Below are 18,146 nucleotides of genomic sequence, written 5' to 3'. Positions count from 1 at the left end.
ACTAACCTATCTTTCCGATACGCCATATGTCCTTGGACGTTCAACTCCCAATGGCAGCCATCCTTTAGCCAAGTTTCAGAGATGCTCACAGCGTCACGTCATTCTTGACAATCTGTAGCTGAATTTCAAGATTGTCCATTTTATTTCTTATGCTGCGTGCATTCAAATACAACACTTTCAGTCCAGTATTTGTTGCTTTCTGTTTGAACTGCACCACACCTCCTTTGCCCTGTAGCTCATCCCACTGGCTGTGATTATGCCTCATCTCTTGCCTGTCCTTTCTATCATCCCTGTTGCACACTACCTTTGATTTATTTCTGTTTTCCTCTTCTTCAGCCCTATCACTCTGGTTCCCATCCCCCTGCCAAATTAGTTTAAACCCTCCTTAACAGCTCTATTAAACCTGCCTGCTAGGATATTGAACCCCTTTGGGTTCAGGTGTCACCCATCCATTTTGTACAGGTCATACCTCCCTCAGAAGAGGCCCTAATGATCCAGGAACCTGAGCCCTGCCCCCTACACCAGTCTCTCAGCCATGCATTTATATGCCTGATCGTGCTATTCTTGCACTCGTTAGCACTTAGCACAGGCAGCAATCTCAAGATTACTACCCTGGAGACCCTGCTTTTCAGTTTCCTACCCAACTCCCTGAATTCTCTCTTCATAACCTCCTCCCTTTTTCTACCCATGTCATTGCTACTGACGTGTTTTAAGACTTCACCCTCTCCCTTCAGAATACACTGTACCCGATCCCTGTACACTGGCACCTGGGAGGCAACACACCATGTGGGTATCTCCATCAGGCTGATTGAACCTCCTGTCTGTTCTTCTCAATATGGAATCCCCTATGACCACCTCATTCCTCATTTTCTTCTCTCCCTTCTGCACCACGGAACCAGACTCTGTACCAGAGACCTGATCGCCGTGGTCGTCCTCTGTCAGGTCACCCCCCTCATCCCAACAGCATCCAAAACAAGATAATGATTACTGAGGGGGATGGCCACAGGGGTACTCTCTACTATCTGAGCTCTTCCCTTCCCCTCCCTGACAGTCACCCACTTATCTAACTCCTACAGCCTCGGGGTGACTAACTCCCTCTAGCTCCTATCTATCTCCTGCTTCACTTTCTCTGATAAGCTGCAGATCATCAAGCCGCAGCTCCAGATTCCTAACACAGTCCCTCAGGAGCTGCATCTCAGTGCACCTGGAGCAGATGTGACCATCTGGGAGACTGGAAGATTCCCAGGATTCCCACATCTGACACCCTGAGCAAAGTACTAGCCCTACAGACGTGCTCTTTATTCCTCTTAAAAAACTGGAAAGAAAAAAAAGACGAAGTCCATTCGCCCACTTACGAGGGGTGATTGATTGTTTGTGGCCTACGGTAGAAGAAGTCAATTTTAGAAAACCTAGCACATTTATTTTTTGTTACATTTACACACTTATTCCAGCGGTCGTGGAGCATACGGATCCCTTCTTTGTAGAAGTTGGCATCTTGGGCCTCCAGAGGTGGTCCACAGCAGGGGTGATTGAACTTATCAATCACCCCTGCTGTGGACCACTTCTACAAAGAAGGGATCTGTATGCTCCACGACCGCTGGACTAAGTGTGTACATGTAGGAGGGGACTGTGTTGAAAAATAAATGTACTAGGTTTTCTAAAATTGAAGCCCGAATGAGCCAAAGCCCAATCACTCTGCCTCGGACCACTCCGTCGATGACTGCTCCACTAGGCAGTGTTTCCCTTTTATGCCTGAACCGTCCCTGCTATCTAACTCATGACTGATACTCTGGTTATAGCCGCTGATAGGCTGCGTACAATGGACAAACGCTCTCGAAGCTCCCTTTTTAAATAACCGCCGCCAACCTGCGAGAAATCCCTCTTGGTAAAGCTCTGTTGATGCTGCTGATACATATACATGCAGACACCCACACAAACATACACACACCCTCACACATGCAGTCACACAAACATACACACACCCTCACACAAGCAGACACCCACAAAAACATATACATACATACATGCAGACACCCACACAAACATACACACACCCTCACACAAGCAGACACACACATGCATGCAGACACCCACACAAACATGCACACACCCTCACACAAGCAGACACTCACACAAACCTACACACACTCTCACACAAGCAGTCACACAAACCTACACACACCCTCACACAAGCAGACACCCACTCAAACATACACACACCCTCACACAAGCAGACACCCACACAAACCTACACACACCCTCACACAAGCAGACAGCACGCAAGCACACACACAACCTCACACAAGCAGACAGCCACACAAACACACACATACCTTCACACAAGCAGACAACCATACAAACACACACACAACCTCACACAAGCAGTCACGCAAACATACACACACCGTCACACAATCGGACAGTCACGCAAACATACACACACCCTCACACAAGCAATCACGCAAACATACACATATCCTCACACAATCAGATAGCCATCTATCTCAACCACCTACGCTCCAAAGAATGCAAACCTAACTTGTTCAACCTTTCTCTGTAACTTAGGAGGTGAAACCCAGGCAACATTTTAGTAAACCTCCTCTGTACTCTCTCAATTTTATTGACATCTTTCCTATAATTCGGTGGCCAAAACTGTACACAATACTCCAAATTTGGCCTTACCAATGCTTCATACAATTTCACCATTACATCCCAACTCCTATACTCAATGCTCTGATTAATAAAGGCCAGATACCAAAAGCTTTCTTCACCACCCTATCCACATGAGATTCCACCTTCAGGGAACTATGCACCATTATTCCCAGATCTCTCTTTCTACAGCATTCTTCAATGCCCTACCATTTACCATGTATGTCCTATTCTGATTAGCCCTACCAAAATGTAGCACCTCACATTTTTCAGCATTAAACTCCATCTGCCATCTTTCAGCCCACTCTTCTAACTGGCCTAAATCTCCCCGCAAGCTTTGAAAACCTACTTCATTATCCACAACGCCACCTATCTTAGTATCATCTGCATATTTACTAATCCAATTTACCAACCCATCATCCAGATCATTAATATATATGACAAACAACATTTGACCCAGTACAGATCCCTGAGGCACACCGCTAGACACCCTCCTCCAATCTGACACACAGCTATCCACCACTAATCTCTGGCGTCTCCCATCCAGCCACCGCTGAATCCATTTTACTACTTTGATATTAATGCCTAACGATTGAACCTTCCTAACTAACCTTTCATGTGGAACCTTGTCAAATGCCTTACTGAAGTCCATATAGACAACATCCACCGCTTTACCCTCGTCAACTTTCCTAGTAACCTCAGCAAAAAATCCAATAAGATTTGTCAAACATGACCTGCCACGCACAAATCCATGTTGACTGTTCCTAATCAGACCCTGTCTATCCAGATAATTATATATACCATCTCTAAGAATACTTTCCATTAACTTACCCACCACTGACATCAAACTCACAGGCCGATAATTGCTAGGTTTACTCTTAGAACCCTTTTTAGACAATGGAACCACATGAGCAATACGCCAATCCTCCGGCGCCATCGGTCTTAGAATATCTTACATTCTACATAAACTTTCCACCAATCACTTTAAAGTTATGCCCTTTCATATTAGCCATTTCTGCCCTGGGAAAAATGTATTGTCTATTCAGTCTTATCAGCTTACCCACATCTGTCAAGTCACTTCTCAACCTCCTACAATCCGAAGAGAAAAGCCCAAGCTCACTCAACCTATCCTTATAAGACATGCTCTCTACTCCAGACAGCACCCTAGTAAACCTCGTTTGCACCCTCTGTAAAGCTTCCACATCCTCCTGATTATGAGGTATCAGAACTGAACACAATAGTCCAAGTATGGTCTAACTGGAGTTTTATGAAACTGAGTAAGCTCTTCTTGGGTTTCCAGTCGGGTATAGGTATCAATTTTAAGGAGGATTGGAGGTTTATGTATGTTGTTCCCTTCCTCAAGAAAGGGAGTAGGGATAGCCCAGGAAATTAAAGACCAGTGAGTCTTATTTCAGTGGTTGGTAAGTTGATGGAGAAAATCCTGACAGGCAGGACTTATGAACATTTGGAGAGGCATAATATGATTAGGAATAGTCAACAGGGCTTTGTCAAAGGCAGGTTGTGTCTTATGAGCCTGACTGAATTTTTTGAGGATAACACATTGATAAATGTAGAGTAGTAGATGCAGTATATATGGATTTCAGCTGGGCACTTGATAAGGTATTCCATTGAAGGCTTATTGAGAAAGTAAGGAGGCATGGGATCCAAGGGGACCTTGCTTTGTGGATCCAGAACTGGCTTGCCCGCAGAAGGCAAAGAGTGGTTGTAGATGGGTCATATTCTGCATGGAGGCCTGTGACCAGTGGTGTGCCTCAGGGATCTGTTCTGGGACCCACACTCTTTGCGATTTTTATAAATGACTTGGATGAGGAAGTGGAGGGATGGGTTAGTAAATTTGCTGATGACACTAAGGTTGGGGGTTTTGTGGATATTGTGGAGGGCTGTCAGAGGTTACAGCGGGACATTGATAGGATGCAAAACTGGGCTGAGAAGTGGCAGATGGAATTCAACCCAGATAAGGTGGTTGATTTCGGTAGGTCAAATATGATGGCAGAATATAGCATTAACAGTATGACTCTTGGCAGTGTGGAGGATCAGAAGGATCTTGGGGTCCAGGTCCATAGGACACTCAAAGCTACCATGCAGGCTGACTGTGTGGTTAAGAAGGCATATGGTGCATTGGCCTTCATCAATCGTGGGATTGATTTTAAGAGCCGAGAGGTAATGTTGCTGCTATATTGGACCCTGTTCAGACCCCACATGGAGTACTGTGCTCAATTCTGGTCGCCTTACTACAGGAAGGACGTGGAAACCATCGAAAGGGTGCAGAGGAGATTTACAAGGATGTTGCCTGGATTGGGGAGCATGCCTTCTGAGAATAGGTTGAGTGAACTCGGCCTTTTCTCCTTGGAGCGATGGAAGATGAGAGGTGACCTGATAGAGGTGTACAAGATAATGAGAGGCATTGATTGTGTGGATAGTCAGAAGCTTTTCCCCAGGGCTGAAATGGCAAGCACGAGAGGGCATAGTTTTAAGGTGCTTGGAAATAGGTACAGAGGAGATGTCAGGGGTAAGTTTTTTACGCAGAGCGTGGTGAGTGCATGGGTTGGGCTGCCAGTGGCGGCGGAAGTGATGGATTATCCTTCACTTTGACTGCCAAGGCAACGTCATGTCTTCTTTTAGCCCTCCTGATTTCTTTCTTAAGTATTTTCTTGCACTTCTTATACTCCTCAAACACCTTATTTACTCTCTGTTTCCTATACATGTCATACAACTCCCTCTTCTTCTTTATCAGAGTTACAATATCCCTTGAGAACCAAGGTTCCTTATTCCTATTCACTTTGCCTTTAATCCTGACAGGAACATACAAACTCTGCACTCTCAAAATTTCTCCTTTGAAGGCTTCCCACCTACCGATCACATCTTTGTCAAAGAACAACCTGTCCCAATCCACGCTTTTTAGATCCTTTCTCATTTCTTCAAATTTGGCCTTCTTCCAGTTCAGAACCTTAACCCTAGGACCAGATCTATCCTTGTCCATGATCAAGTTGAAACTAATGGTGTTATGATCACTGGAACCAAAGTGCTCCCCTGCACAGACTTCCGTCACTTGTCCTAACTCGTTTCCTAACAGGAGATCCAATATTGCATCCCCTCTAGTTGGTCCCTCTATATATTGATTTAGAAAGCTTTCCTGAACATATATTACAAACTCTAAACCATCTGGACCCCTAACAGTATGGGAGTCCCAATCAATATATGGAAAATTACAATTCCCTACCACCACAACTTTATGTTTCCTGCAGTTGCCTGCTATCTCTCTGCAGATTTGCTCTTCCAATTCTCGTTGACTATTGGGTGGTCTGTAATACAATCCCACTAATGTGGCCATACCTTTCCTGTTTCTCAGCTCCACCCATAAGGACTCAGTAGACAAGTACTCTAATCTGTCCTGCCTGAGCACTGCTGTAATATTTTCCCTAACAAGCAATGCTACTCCCCCACCTTTCATTCCTCTGCCTTGATCACATCTGAAACTTTGGAACCCTGGAATATTAAGCTGTCAGTCCTGCCCCTCCTGTAGCCAAGTTTCACTAATTGCTATAATGTCATAATTCCACGTGTCAATCCTCGCCCTCAACTCATCCGCCTTCCCCGCAATACTCCTAGCATTGAAATATATACACCTCAGAAGATTTTTACCACCACTCACAACCTTTCTATTAGTGGATTTGCGTGAACTTTTAACATCATTTATTTTCACCCCAGCCACACTGTCAGTTCTGGCACTCTGGTTCCCATCCCCCTGCAAATCTAGTTTAAAGCCTCCCCAACAGCACTAACAAACCTCCATGAAAGGATATTGGTCCCCTTGTAGATCAAGTGTAACCTGTCTCTCTTGTACAGGTCCCACCTGCCCCAGAGGAGGTCCCAATGATCCTGAAATCTGAAACCCTGCCCCCTACACCAGTTCATCAGCCACTTGTTCATCCTCCAGAGCATCCTATTCCTACCCTCACTGACATGTAGCACAGGTAGCAATCCTGAGATTACCACCCTTGAGGTCCTGCTTTTCAACTTCCTACCAAGCTCTCTATACTCACTCTCCAGGACCTCCTCACTCTTCCTTGCTATGTCATTGGTACCGATGTGCACCACAACATCTGGCTGATCACCATTCCACTTCCGAATTTCATGCAAGCGATCAGAGACATCCTTGACCCTGGCACCTGGGAGGCAACAAACCATCCTGGATTCTCTGTCACAACCACAGAACCTCCTATCTGCACCTCTAACTATCGAGTCCCCTATCACTACCGCTCTCCTCTTTTTCCACCCTCCCTTCTGCACTGCAGAGCCAGACTCAGTGCCAGAGATCCGGCTACTGCAGCTTGTCCCAAGTAAGTCATCCCCCCCAACAGTATCCAATGCAGTATACTTGTTGTTGAGGGGAATGGCCACAGGGGAACCCTGCTCTTCCTGCCCTTTCCTCTTCCCTCGCCTGACAGTGACCCAATCTCCTGTCCTCTGCTCCTTTGGCGTAACTACCCCTCTGTAACTACTATCTAGAATCTCCTCATTCTCCTGAATGATCCGCAGGTCATCTAGCTCCTGCTCCAGTTCCTTAACGCGGTTTGTCAGGAGCTGCAGCTGGATGCACTTCTTGCAGGTGTCATTGTCAGGGGCACCGGAGGGCTCCCAGACTTCCCACATCCTGCAAGAGGAGCATTCCAACATCCTGCCTGGCATTCTCTCTACTCTACACAATCCGAACAAAAAACTTACCGGAACCTACCCTGGCCTCTGCCTGTTCTCACCGAAGCCTGTTGAGCCAAAGCCGTCCCACTCTGACTCAGTCCACTCCGACGATGGCCACTGTATATGGTGGTCTGTTTTTAAACCTTGGCGCGCTACGTCACGCGCTTGCGCAGTGCAGACCCTTCTCCCTGAGCAGTGTTTAAAAAAAAATGACTTTTTCTGCCCGATTTCTTCACTCCCTTCTTCTCAGCTGCTTGCTTCGATAGAAATCGTCTCATTTCAGTTGAAGGTAAAATCCGTGTGTGCTTATCTCTCAAGTTCCACCCAGAAATGAGAAATTTACTATGTTTGCCTTCTGAGTTTTAAAAAGGGAAAGAGATTAATTTTAAGAAGGGTAAGCTAAGAATTCATTCTCTACTCAAAAGAGCATTGACAGTTATTTTTGGATTATTATATCTACAATTTACTGATCATACTAACATACTGTGAGCTGCAGATATAACAATTTTTATGCAGGGGTTCCCTGAGACCTAAAAATTATTTCAAGGGATGCTCTGGGACAAAAAGGTTGAGAAAGGCTGATGTACATAGTAAAATGAATGCAGCGAAATACAGAGAAATCCTAGAGGGAAACCTGATGCAGTCTGCAAGAGAACTATGATTTGGGAGAAGATTTATTTTCCAGCAAGACCAAGACCCCAAGCTTAAAGCCAAAACTACAAAGGAATGGATTAAAAACAACAAAGTAGATATCCTGCAGTGGTCAAGTCCAGACCTCAATCCAACTGAGAATTTGTGGCTGGACGTGAAATGGGCTATCCACTCATGATCCCCATGCAATCTGACAGAGCTTGAGCAGTTTTGTAAAGAAGAATGGGATAAAATTGCACTGTCCAAATGTGCAAAGTTGATAGAGACCTATCCACACAGATTCAAGGCTGTAATTGCTGTCAAAGGTGCATCTACTAAATATTGACTTGAAAGGAGTGAATACTCATGCAATCAATTTTTTATTGTTTAATAATTGTAATAAATTTAGACCAAATTGTAGAAATTTGTTTTTACTTTGCTACAAAAAATTATTTTCTGTTGATCAGTGTCAAAAATGCCACATTTAATCCACTGTGATTCAATGTTGTAAAACAATAAAACATGAAAACTTCTAGGGGGGGGGGTGTAGAGAGAAAACTTTTTATAGGAACTGTATCTGAAGAAACCTTTGGTATCCTCTTTAATATTACTAGATACTAGCTCACTTTCATATTCCATCTTTTCCTTCTTTATGGTTTCTATTGGTTTTTAAAAGCTTCTAACTTCCAATTATTTTTTCTCTATTATATGCCCTCTCTTTGGCCTTATGTTGGCTTTGACTTCTCTAGTCAGCCACAGTTGTGTCATCCTGCCTTTAGAATGCTTCTTCTTCTTTGGGATGTATCTATCCTGCACCTTCCAAATTTCTCTGAGCTATTGTTGCTCCGGCAGCATCCCTGCTAGTATTCCCTTCCAATCAATTTTGGCCAGCTCCTTTATCATGCCTCTGTAATTCCCCTTGCTCCACTGTAATACTGATAATCAGACTGTAGCTTCTCCTTCTCAAATTGCAGTATGAATTTGATCACATTATGATCACTACCCCCTAAGAGTTCCTTTACCTAGCTCTCAAATTCATTTTTGGTTTTGTTGCACAGCACCCAATCCAGAGTAGCTGACCCCTAGTTGGCTGTACCATGAGCTGCTCTAAAAACCCATCTCATAGGCTTTCTACAAGTTCCCCTTCTTGGAATCCAGCACCAACCTGATTTCCCCAATCTACCTGCATATTGAAGTCGCAAACACGAAGAAATCTGCAGATACTGGAATTTCAAGCAACACACATAAAAATTGCTGATGTGAGTCCCGACGAAGGGTCTCGGCCCGAAACATTGACTGATCATTTCCACAGCTGCTGCCCGACCTGCTGAGTTCCTCCAGTGTGTTGTGTATGTTGCTTTTACCCCAGCATCTGCAGAGTATTTCATGTTTACTTAATTACAGATGGATATTCATTCCTGTCCTTATCGGTGAGTCCTCCTCCCTCCCTACTCAAACGAGGGTATAATATACAATGTTATCAAACTCTCAATGTTTCTCTGCAAACCAAGGGAGAACTAGTATAAACCAGTTTTAGCTAACTGCTGAAGACAGAGTTTACTTCAGTTCAAAAATTCCTTTTCCGTCCCAATTATTCTTTTAGCCAGAGGTTATATAGGTTCAAAATGATTTTTTTATATCCCCAATTCCTCACCTCTTAGGTTCAGATGCAACCTATTCCTTTTGCACAGGTTGTACCTCCTCCAGAAGAGATCGGAATGATTCAGAAATCCATATCCCTGCTCCCTGCACCAGTTCCTCAGCCATGCATTCATCCACCAAATCATCCTATTCTTACTCTTAGATGTTGCCTAACCTGCCAAATTCCTCCATGTTCAAGAACAGTTACTACCCCTCAACCATCAGGCTCTTGAACAGAAGGGATAGCTACACTCACTTAAGGACTCTGTTATATTGTTAATTCATGCTCTTTATTCATGCTATTTACTTATATCTTTATTTGCACAGGTTTTTTTTACAGTGTATAGTTACTGATTTTTACAGTTTACAGTTACTGTTCTGTAGTTTTGCTAAGTATGCTCACAGAAAAAGAATCTCAGGGTTGTATGTGGTGACATGCATGTTCTCTGATAATAAATTTTACTTCGAACTTTGATTTTGTGTGTGATTCTTCTTCTTTTTCTTCTTAAATTCATCACTTCTTTTGACATCCAAGATTCTCTTACCTTACCATCCTTGCCCTTCCTCCTTATTGGAACATAACTGTCCTGTACTCAGTGTATTTGGCCTTTAAATACCCTCCATATGTCAGATGTGGACTTGCCCAAAAAGCCACCATTCCCAACAAACTCTCACGACTTCTTGCTGTGGAAATGTATCTGTAACCCCAAAGTGTTGATGAATTTGTAACTTTTATAAAATGTAAATGTGTCAAAATGGAAACTATGAGATCCCAAGGTGTTTTGTTGGTTTGCTGGAGGCTTTTTGGAAGCTATGTGTGTTTTATGATGTCTGTTTTTTTATGAGAAGAGAGAGGCGTGTTTTATGATGGGGATGTGGGTGTTTTACAATGGAGAGGATGTTTTGACAACAGAGCAAAAAACAGGACACAGTCTCTAAATACAAATGGACTAATTGAAGGACAAATGGCAGGAACTTGAAACATAAGAGGAATGCCATTATGGAATGGAACAACCTACGGTAACTACCATTCTCTGTAAAAAGTATAAAAGTGGTCTATTTGAGCTATAAGATTGAAGGTATTCTCCAAAGATAATGTGTGGAGATAGCTTTTCCTGCAGGTAAATTATAAATGTGTCTATAATTTGATCCACACTGAATTTGTTGTAGTTTATTACTGTAGAAGACCTAGCTGAATGGTACATGACAATTTGGAGGTTCCAACGAGATTCTCTTGTCTAAGTATGACAGCGATGCTGAGAATTCTGAGTATGGATGTACCTGGGGGGAAGCTCCTCAGTAGTAATGGTCACTGAATGAAAAGTAAGTTTCTTTCACTTCTGGCAGTTAGATTTTGGTTTTGTCTCGCCCTATACACTGCGATTAATTCTATGGTCTTAAGCGGATTCATTTCTCTTGTCATGATTACAATGCATTTGGAATTACAAAAGAAATTTTGAGTATTAAGAGGTGAACACTTACTCAGGTCTGGGATGCATGTGCACAAACATATTGTATGGTTCAGTGTCAGGGACACTTGTACAGGTCGACCTAGCATTAGGGACATGTGAAATTTTACTGAGGAAACATGAGAAATGAGATTAGCAAACCATCCAATAATGAAAGGGTGTTGGGGACACCGGACACTGGAACTAAATTCTGCAATTTATTAAAACCCACAAGATGCTGAGGTGAAAGCTGGTAAGTTGTTTGAATATTGGTAAACGTAAATAGAATTAAAAAAAAGATAAAGTAAAAGTTGGGGTAGGGAACATCTTTCCCCTGATCCACAAAGAGAAATTAGCACATGAAAAGAAAAGTAACACTGGAGTGTTTACAAAGTTTAAAGCAGATACAAAAGCTGCAGAGTCAACTTGCTACTCAGAGAGAAATAATATGTGCTTTTGAATCTGAAAGAAGGGAAGAGAATGAATAAAAAAATATGGATTGGAATGATTTAGCAGATAAGGTAACCAGATACGGTCATGATGAGGAGCCTGTGCCCGAGGATCTGCCACTGACAAATGACCCAAAAGAGCCTGTGCTACTGACCGCACTATTGCCCTCCCCTAGTTACTATCAGAGAGAGAGAAGCCAGGGCAGGAAATCTAATTGAGAAGATAACATACACTGCCATGTTGGGATACAGCAGCTGAGGGATATTGTTAAGGATAGTAGCCCGGGGATGATTCTAGAGCCATTTAGATGCAGAACTAAGATGTCGCCAGAGGGCAGCTTCTTCATGATCATCTGTGAATCAGCTTAATTCTTCATTTTAATGTCTCTTTTTCCCTCTTCAAGGTGGATGGAGTTCTACTTCCTCATCCAGGTCATTTATAAAAATTACAAAGAGTAGGAGTCCCAGAACAGATCCCCGAGGAACACCACTGGTCACCAACCTCCATGCAGACTACGAACCACCTAAGGCTACAAACATCCTTTGCCTTCTCTGGGCAAGCCAATTCAATATCCACAAAGCAAGGTCTCCTTGGACCCTATACCTCCTTACTTTCTGAATGAACCTAGCATGGGGAACTTTATCAAATGCATTACTGAAATCCATATACACTACATCCACTGCTCTACCTTCATCAATGTGTTTTGTTACCTCCTCAAATAATTCAATCTGGCACATAGTCATAGTCATACTTTATTGATCCCAGGGGAAATTGGTTTTCGTTACAGTTGAATGTACTCCTGTGCCCACCCATTACATTATGTAGTGGATGGGAGACATTGACCAAGATGGCATGCAACTTAGACAGGATCTTCTTTTCAGAAACCACCATGAGAGAGTCCAGGCCTTACAAATGAGTTTGTTGCACGACCTGCCCTTGACAAAGCCATTCTGACTATCCCTAATCAGATTATGTCTCTCCAAATGCTCATAAATCCTTCCTCTCAGGATCTTCTCCAACAACTTGCCCACCACTGAAGCCAAACTCACTGGTCTATAATTTTGTGGATTATCTCTACTCCCTTTCTTGAACAAAGGAACAATTTTCAACTTTCCAATCCTCCAGTACTACTCCTGTCCTTATTGATGATGCAAAGGTCATCACCAGTGGCTCAGAAATCTCCTCCCTCACTTCCCACAGTATACTGAGGTATACCCAGCAACTTATCTAACTTAATGCTTTTCAAAAGCTTCAGCACATCCTCTTTCTTAATCTCTACATGCTCCAGAGTTTCAGTCCACTCTAAGTCATCCCCGCAGTTGCCAAGGTCCTTTTCTCTGGTGAAAACCTCTGCTACCTCCTCCGACTCCGTGCACACATTTCCACTATCACATCTGATTGGTCCTATTCTCACATGGCTCATCCTCTTGCTCTTCACATACTTGTAGAATGCCTTGGGGTTTTCCTTAATCCTGCTCACCAAGGCCTTCTCATGGCCCCTTCTGGCTCTCCTAATTTCATTCTTAAACTCCTTCCTGGCAACCTTGAAATTTTTCTGGAGCTCTAACAGTACCCAGTTTCTTGAACCTTTCATAAGCTTTTCTTATCTTCTTAACTTGATTTTCCACATCCTTTGTACACCATGGTTTTTACCCTACCATCTTTTTCTGCCTCAATGGAACATACCTATGCAGAACGCCATGTAAATGTTCCCTGAATGTTTGCCATATTTCTCCTGTGCATTTTCCAAGTTCCTGCCTAACGGCATCATATTTCCCCCTACCCCAATTAAATATTTTCCCAAATTATCTGCTCCTATCCCTCTCCAGCTTTATGGTAAAGGAGATAGGGTTGTGGTCACTACCTCCAAAATGCTCTCCCACTGAGAGACCTGACATATGACCAGGTTCATTTCCAATACCAGATCAAGTACAGCATCTCCTCTAATTGGCTTATCTACATATTGCATCAGGGAACCTTCCTGAACACACCTAAACAAACTCCACCCCATCTAAACACCTTGCTCTAAGGAGATGCCAATCAATATCAGGAAAGTGAAAACCACCCATCAGAACACATTATTATTGCTTTTATTATTGTACCATTCCAGAATCTGCCCCCCTATCTGTTCCTCGATGTCTCTGTTACTATTGGGGGACTATAAAAACATCCAGTAGAGTTATTGCCCCCTTCCTGTTTCTGATTTTCACCCACACTGACTCAGTAGACAATCCCTCCATGACTTCCTTCTCTGTAGCTGTGATTATTATCTGTGATTATCAATGCCACGCCCCCACTCCTTTACCTCCCTCCCTGTCCTTTTTGAAGCATCTAAAGCCCGGCACACCCAGCAACCTGGGACATCCAAGTCTCTGTAAAGGCCACAATGTCATAGTTCCACAAATTGATCCATACCCTAAGTTCACCCACCTTGTTTATGATACTCGTTGCATTAAAATAGACACACCTCAAACCATCTGGCTGAATGCTTCTTTGCTCTATCATCTGCTTATCCTTCCTCACAAACTCCCTACAAGAGGGTGCACCAACTATCGCATCCTCTGCCTCTTCGCTTTGGTTCTCACCTCCCCTGCAAATCTAGTTTGAACCCTCCCAATGGCATTAGCAAATCTCCCTCCCAGGAGATTGGTCCCCCTCCAATTCAGGTGCGACCCGTCCCATTTGTCGGGTCAGCTCTTCCCCCACTCCAATGATGGTCGCTCCACTAAACCCTGTCTCTCTCTTTTATGGGTTAAAAATAAGAAATGCCCCATGCGGGGAGAAAGAACTCACTGCATTTGGTGCAGCTTCGCCTGTCTTCCACATCCTCCGATGCCTCTGACACTTCCCGTGCCTGCTCACTGGCTCCTGTTTTTTAAGAAAACTCCCATGTGAGGAGAAAGAACTCATCACGTCTGGTGGTGCTCCACCTGCCAATGCCTACGTAAAGTAACACTCCAGGAAGAGGATGCTGGGTGAGTACCCTACATTGCTATATAATCATTAGTATTGTGACAAGAATACACATAGATTAAGATGTTAGCTGTCCTGTGCTGGCACCAGTGGAATCAGCAGTTGGTCTGCCACCTGTCTTCAGGAGAGAGAGAGATAAGGAAAACAATGGAGCGGCATTTGGAGATGTGTAATAAAGGGACGGGAGAGAGAGTAACAGAAGGAGGGAGCTGTCAAGAGCGGCTCCCCCTTTGAACCCTGAACTGTTTGAAGTGATGGACAGGCGATACCCCAGGAGGGGGATAAAAAGGGACAGGTTCGCTAAGGCAAGACACACACGACACCACGAGGTAACGAGACCCTGGAAGCGGTGCGCCTCTCACAAGTCGGTGGGAAGCTTTTGGACGGCTGGTCGCGGGATCAAGCCATAGACGCTCAGGGTGGAAAGATACGATCGGTGGGAACCTGGTGTGTGTGTCCACCCTTGCCTGGGTGCCGGGTTCACCGCAGGGAAACGATCGTATCTGGAAACGGAGGGGTCACGGCCGGTGACCTCAGATGACATCACAAAGGACTCGCCCGAAAGCTGACTGCGAAGGTCTGTGTGGAAGCCGTTTGAATATTCATTCGTTTTGCTCTCTCTCTCCTTCCCCCCACTGTCCATCTCCCACGGCAGCGATTACTGCGAACTGAACTGAACTAAATTGAACTGAAGTTTGCGTCACTTTGAAACTGGTCATTTAGCCCTAGATAGAGCTCGATTGATCCTGTTATCTTAATTCTGTGTACATGTATGTATGTTTATCATTGCTGAACTGTTGCATTCATTATCCTTTTGATTAGAGTACTGTGTTGCTTGTTTCTTTAATAAAACTTTCTTAGTTCTAGTAATCCAGACTCCAACTGAGTGATCCATTTCTGCTGGTTTGGCAACCCAGTTACGGGGTACGTAACAGTATCAAAATAATTAGAGTCACTCTTTTGCGATTTTTTGTGTAGCGGCTACGTCGCCACTACGCCGGATAATTTTGAAAACACCGGTTTCGAGTAAAGACGACAGGCGTTCCCACTAAGCGTTTTTCAAAATATCTCCGTCCACATTAGACGGATATTTGGGCGAATCTCCTCCTAATGGGCACGCGCAGGACACACGGAAAACGAGCGAAGAGGAAACGGTACACTTGGTGCGCGTTTGTCCAGTTACAGAGTAGAAAAACTTAAAAGGACTTACTCTTGGCTCTCGCGCAGGAGGATTTAAAACTAAAAAAAAACAAATACTGGAGCGTATGGAGGTAACCGACAGGGAGCTCACGGACAGTATGAGCCAGCTGACAACGAACATTGAAAAACTGACTAACTCTGTTGCATTAATAAAGCACCTTGTTAAATGTATAAAACGTCTGCATCAGCGTTATCTTGTATTTCCATACAATGTTACATTAGGCTGTTACACATCAATTGTCAGAGAAGTACTTGCATAAATAGGTGAACCATCTTCATAAAAGCAAGGACAGAAAACAGGGCAAATTGAGTATACGTATTTATTCAGTAAGCTATGGGTCAAAGTATTTGGTGAGTACATTTCTAACCCTTCTGGCTTCAGTCTCGTTGCCGCCTGTTCTGAAATTGTTAGGTGGTTGCGTTCAAGAAAACAACGAAATGCCGCGCTGCGGCGATCTGTTCCGGCACGTCATGACAGCGTTTTTAAATAGTCAAAAAAGCTCACTTTACAATTTAACTTTCACGCCGTTCACACTGACTGCGCGTTATAACAGCCGTCAGGCAGTGCTTGCGCAGTACCAAGCAGAAGCAGAAAAAGCATTGTCGTTGTGGTGTTGTCATGACAGCGTTTTTAAATCTCTCCGGTTACCCCCTACACACCACAACGGATATTAGGCGTTTTCAGATTTATTCACTCTGGAGATCGTTTCTGAAAATCTCCGTTTTCGGTGGATGAAAACGCCGTTTCAGTGTAGACAGAAGGTCAAAACGAAGAGAAAAAGCTTCGTTTTCAAAATTATCCGGAGAAGACATGATAAAGTACGTAAAAGGGTTAACACTTCGTTAAACAATAGCAACCTGTTTTTCTGAAAGAAACTGCTGATGATCAACAGATGTGCTAAGCCATGCTGAGCCATATTTCTTCTTGAAGGTGACTAGCTAGGGTTTCAGGATGCTTATCTCCTTGTACACTCATGCGTAGCGATAGGCCCACTCGAGCCTGTTTCTGTGTGTTCTGTCCATTATGCCGATTGTGTAATTTGTTCTTTTGGGGCTGTCATGTAGTGGATAACTTTGACTCCAGCCTGTCTTGTGTGGGGGGTATCTGAACAAATATATCTGTGTTGTAAGGGGAATTGTTAGTTTGGTGGATCGGGCGGGAACAGTCACACAGACTGTTCCTGTTTGAGCGACTAACTGAGTAAGCCCCAGGTGCTTTGAATAAAGTGTTTGTACTTATACGATCTCTGAGTGACTTTATCCGGATTCAACAGTCACAATTGGTGCTTGCGAGCAGGGTACCAACATAGGGACTGTGACACGGAGGCGGATTGAGTAAGAGACAGACCAAACATCCTATCTATGGGGACCGATCAGGCCCACAAAGAAGAATTGTCTTTGTCACTGCCTCCGATATGGGTGTGAATCTCTGCTCCTCGCCCGGACCTCAACACAGGACCTTGACAGGACCTGGATCGACTCTGCCGAGAGACTCGTAGAAGGTAGGACAATTTTTTGAAAATTAGACAGCTGGCACACTGTGTCTGGTAAAAAGGAAAGGATAAAACTAGATAGGTGGCACAGGTCAGGTAAAATTTTAAGTCCTCTAAGAATTAAAGTTGGGTAAACGAATCAGGAAAACTGAACAGTAGTTACCGTGCACAGGTATCGGGTAAAAATTAAAGAATCAGCAGGAGAATTGAGCAGCAGACACCGTGCCTGGTAAAAAGACAAAAATATGGGACATGTGATAAAAAGGAACAGGAGCTTCACTGGGCAAAAAGTATGAGTTATTTCATGATAAAGAGAGATTTACGTGTTTTAAGTGGTGATTTACATGTTTTAAATGGCATTTTATGTAAGAAATTGTGGCCAAGGAGAGGGACTTGAGATGTAACAAGCTGTAAAAACGGTTGAGAAAAAGATCAGCCATAATAAATGAAAAACCTTGACCAAGGAATAAAACCCGGGGGACAAATAGGGAATGATATACGGGATCCTGGGAGCATGTCTGCTCGATGAGAGTGATTGCGATGAGGACTAGCTAGTGACAAAAACCCCACCACTGTATCGGGAGCCGCAACTAGCCATGGGACTGGAAAATTCTGCAGGGTTCTCTAACACCGTGGGAGGAAGGGTGAAACAAAGGGAGAGGGGGAGGGCAGAGCCCCTATATCCAACCATTTCACGAGGTGATACTGAAGAACGGATAAACTCAGTCCCTGAGAAAAGTCCCCCACCCCAACCTCAGAGACAATTACCTACCTGAATGATGCCAAATCCCAGGGTGGGGGAGCAAGTGCAGCGAGCGGTTATCCCTGTCTATGCCCCATGGAAACCACAAGAGATGATCATGATAAAGAATGAGGCCCCTGATAGAAAGGAGAAACCTGTGCTTTTCGCACAACATGTGCAGAGCACAATTCAGATGTATAA

Source organism: Mobula birostris (genome assembly GCF_030028105.1).
Source record: "Mobula birostris isolate sMobBir1 chromosome 8 unlocalized genomic scaffold, sMobBir1.hap1 SUPER_8_unloc_1, whole genome shotgun sequence".
Classification (NCBI taxonomy): Eukaryota; Metazoa; Chordata; class Chondrichthyes; order Myliobatiformes; family Myliobatidae; genus Mobula; species Mobula birostris.
Note: the sequence above shows the minus strand (reverse complement) of the source record.